The sequence below is a fragment of the Leptonychotes weddellii genome, chromosome 1 (genome assembly GCF_054177405.1).
Source record: "Leptonychotes weddellii isolate Sample4059 chromosome 1, ASM5417740v2, whole genome shotgun sequence".
Lineage (NCBI taxonomy): Eukaryota > Metazoa > Chordata > Mammalia > Carnivora > Phocidae > Leptonychotes > Leptonychotes weddellii.
In genome coordinates, this window is record NC_138369.1 from 190,878,713 (window position 1) to 190,882,806 (window position 4,094).

The 4,094-nt window shown below is 63.4% G+C and overlaps 1 long non-coding RNA gene across 2 annotated transcripts; it reads left to right on the forward strand.

The window, feature by feature from the left end:
* The first annotated feature begins 214 nt into the window (after positions 1-214).
* Positions 215-3,501, forward strand: LOC145716590 (uncharacterized). Of its 2 annotated transcripts, none has more exons than XR_014139385.1 (4): positions 215-338; positions 446-1,111; positions 1,537-1,666; positions 3,236-3,501. It is a non-coding gene; the product is annotated as an uncharacterized LOC145716590 (long non-coding RNA). The 2 variants fall into 2 exon arrangements; XR_014139387.1 differs by having other exon boundaries at positions 446-891.
* Positions 3,502-4,094: the final 593 nt, after the last annotated feature.

The window sequence follows — 4,094 nt, forward strand, 5'->3', positions numbered from 1 at the left end:
TGTACAAGGGGCTCTGATGGGTCCTGACACGTTCCCCAAGCTGCACACAGATCTCCAGGGGGTGGGACGGTGCGGCAGGGGTCCCGTGGACCCATAGCACTGTGGCTGGCTCCTTTGTGGAGAGGCAGGGCCAGATAAAGGCTGGGGGCCTTCCGGTGGAGGATGTTGTGGGCAGGAATCTGGACACTAGGTCATACAGCCGGGGGAGGAAGTGAAAGGGTGGCCAGTCAGCCGGGGGTCAGCCGCAGTGCCCCGCCCCCTGGTCAGAGAGGCCCAGGAGTGGCTGCGGGGCACTGTGGGCTGGTGGCTGGGAAGGAGAGGGCAGTGGCCTTTGTGAGGTGAGAGCCCTGTGGGGGGTGGTTTGGACCGTTAGGCAAGCTGTGATCAGCTTTTTTTGCCGGGGGGAGGGGCGGGGGGGGCTCAGAATTCCTTATGGTTCTTCCAGTCAGGAGGACTGAGAAGGACCAGGGCAACCAGGGAGGAGTTTGGACATCTGTGGGGCCCCATGGCCAGCACCTACCACCTGGCTGCTCTGTGGTGAGAGCTTTCAGGCCCCTGCGGACCGGTCCTGCCTGACCCGGAACGGCCTCCTGGCTTTGGGCCCTGCCAGGAAGACTGGGGTGAGGGTAGCCACAGGAATCTTGGTGGAGGAGGTTCTGAGGCCTGGAGGGGAGGTGGCTCACCCAGGCCCCAGGCCCACTTGGGTCTCCTGCCCTGCCTACCACCTGAGCCCCCACCCCCCACCTCCCCTCCCAGCCCAGCGCCGGCAGGGCTTGGGGAGAATTGCTGCTGCCCAGCCTTTCAAAGAGAAGCTGGCTGCTAGCCCCTCGGGAGGCAAGCGCCTGCCTGAGAGCCCGGTCTAGGGGTCTCCGGGAAGGCGGAACCCGGCAGGTAGGGCGTCTCGGAGCCCGCGTCCTTGGCTCTCTCGCGGGCGCGGGACTCCGCAGGCTGAGCTCTCGGCCAGTGACGCAGAGCGCGCTGCGGGGCGGGCGGGCGGGGGGCACTGCGCGGGGCGCGCACTCAGCCCAGGATGCGGGCGGCCCCGCGGGGCCAGCTGGCGGTCCTGCGCAGCGGCGCGAGTGACGCGGGGACACGGGCCCGCTCCGAGCAGGTACGCCCCCCCCTCACCGGGATGGACAGCACCGGGGGGCGGAGACAGGTAGCACGACCGGCGCGGGTGGGGGAGGGGAGGGTGCGCGGATTGGGAGGAGGGCGCGGCTGGGCTGCAGGCACAAGCAGAGCGCAGGCTAGGGTGCGTGCGCTGCCCGGCGCCGGGGCCTGGGCGCTGGCCGGGGTGCTGATGCGGGCGGGGGACACAAGCCGGGCGCTGCGGGGGCGCAGAGTCGGGGCCAAGCTCCGGGGTGGGGTTGCGGGCCTGGGCGCAGGCGGGAGCGTGAGGCGCAGGGACCCAGGCTGGGCTGCGGCAAGGCCAGGCGCAGTCTGCGGGGGGCGCCTTACCCAGACCTGGGGAGATCCGGAACTTGGCCCATCTCGGACTTAAGCTCTGACTGCAACTTCCCCACCCCCACCCCCAAGACCACAGGGCCCAGTGCTGTTGGCTGGCACTTCCTTCGTCTCTCATCCAGTGTAGCTATTTATCGTCTCGAAAGTGTTTTCACAGCCTGGATTTCAGAGGATGCCTGACCTGGGGAGCCGCAGGGAGCAGGTACTCGGTCTAGAAGGAGAAGCAGAGGCGGGGGTGGTGGGGCCTCACATATGAAGTCTGTTGGTTGGGCCTTTCAGGCTGGGGTGGGTGGGGTGTGAGGAGGAGGCCCTGTCCCGGTGAGTTCCCACGTCCTGGCCCCACGTGGCTGCTATAAAGCACGGTCCTCGGGACTTTCGCTCTGTTTGGACCTGGTGTCTAGTCCCGATGCTGCCCGGGGCGCCACCTTTCAGCGCCCCCCTGCACTGCGGGAGGCGGGGATGAGGGGTGCTGCCTGGGCACGGCCTGCTGTGGGCCCCTCCCCGTGCCCCTGTGCTCGCGGCCCGTGGCCCCTTCTGTCCTCTCTGCTCCTGACGATTGCTCAGAGCAGCGCTCTGATTTGGACATCCACCCCGCTCAGGCCCGCCAGCTCTGTGGCAACAGCCTCACATTCCGGTCAGGGACCTGCGCTGAATGGCACTTACAGATGTGCATTTTTGTGTGCGTGTGTGTGTTTCAGAAACATTTGTGTAGCTACCCTGATCTCATATATTTATTATAATTAGTATCTATACCATTAAGCTCTACTTTTTGAGTCCGTTGATTGTGTTTTGGGTTTCTTTCCTACCTTTTAAGTAAAAATTTCCAAACATACAGCAAAGTGGAAGGAGTTTTACAGTGACCACCTAGACGTGTACTTTGTGTGACGGTACGTGCAGGCCCGTGTGCTGACACCTTCTGTGTGTTTACGCGTCTGCGGGCCCGTCTTCTTGGAAGCCATTTCCTTTCAAAGTGTTCTTAACACACCGGTTTGCCATTGCATTTGGAGAATTAGAGCTGTGAACCCGGGTGACCACAACTGCTTTCGGGGGAAATGTGAAGAAAGGGTTGATGGTCAGATTTGGAGGAGAACCTCAGAGAAGGTTGGAGGGGGGACTTTGTAAGATCATGGTCAGCCCTGGGTTTCCAGACTCTTCCAGGGTCCAGACTGTGGGGTGGGGGGGGAGGGGAGGGGAGTCCAAAGTCTGATCTAAATCTCATCTAAGTCAGGGGTGGGGGGAGACCCCAGGTACGTTCATGCTGAGGCAGACTCCTCTCCAGCTGTGAAGCTGTCCCGAATGCAATGATGGGGCACAGGACAGACATTCCCATCCCAAAGGGGAGCAACTGGAAGGAAGGGCCAGGGGCTACTGCATGGCTTGCTGTGGGAATTCGGAGAACAAAGCCCAAGATGGGAGGGGTGCAGGGCAGCGGCGGCTCCTCCTTTGAAATCCTTCTGCCCGCGCCCCCCCCCCTGCCCCCGCACACACACTCTGGGCCCATGCTGGGAGGGCAGGCCCCTGATCTCTGAAATGCCAGGAGCAGCAGGGGTGGGGACGGAGCTTTTCCTCGGGCCCTTCGCTGTGACCTGAGGTCGCTCTCGTTACAGATGGGCATCTGGGCTCTGGGCGCGTGCAAGAGTCCCGGCTGGGGTACAGAGCGTGGGCGGCAGGGGAAGCATGCAGATCCGGGAGGGGACCGGGCCCCACACGAGGAGACCTGTGCCTGGTCCTCTCAGACACCTGCCTCATTTCCCTCTCTGATCTACTCCAGCAGCCGTCCATGGTGTCCTTCCAGAACCTTCAGCCTCGTGAGCTGGAGGAAAGGCTGTCCTGAGGGGGCCAGGAGACTGTGGAAGCTGGAGTGGGAGCAGCCCGCAGGACGGAGCCCCCAACCCTGAGGAAAGCCGGCTCCAGGCAGGAGGAGGGCTTTGGGGTGCAGCCAGGAGGATGGCTGACCTGGGCATGGTCCCCAGTCTCCAGTGCAGCAACAGCAGTCTCTGCAAGACCAGGAGGTTGCAGTACCTGTTTGACAACAGTGCAAAGGTGGGCTTCCGGGGGTCCGCAGGCGCCCATCGGCCGGGTCCACCAGAGCCCTGTGGGGCACAATGACCACCAGGGAGGGGTGTTTCCTGCCCGGGGAAGAGGCTCAGCGGGGCTGGGGGAAAGGGGCCTGGAGAGAATGGTAAGTGGCCAGGTCTGTCCCCTCCCACGGGCTTCACGACCCCTTCATGTTCTTGGTCAGGTTGGGAGGGTGCTGGGTAAGCATGTCAGTCCTGTCCGGGCTCAGACTCATGGGAAGCCATCACCCCTGACATCCCTGATTTGACTGGGAGGGCGCTGAGCACCACCCAAGTCCTGGACCAGATTCCTGGAGGCCCGGGACAAGACTGCAGAAGGGCGCGTTTGATTTGCTGGGCCCCTGGTCAGGTGGGCAGGAGGGCATCTCAGCTTGCTGTTAGGCAGGACGGAGGCAGGTGTCCAGACCCTTATCCGCCACGTGGCTCTGTTCTCGAGGAAGGCAGTGTTAACAGAGAAACTGGAAGTTTTGGGAAGTGATCCTCTCGCTGGAACCCACACCTGAGAGCCTCAGCCGGGCCCCCCCACCGCCATCCTGGGAAGAGGCCCCCAAA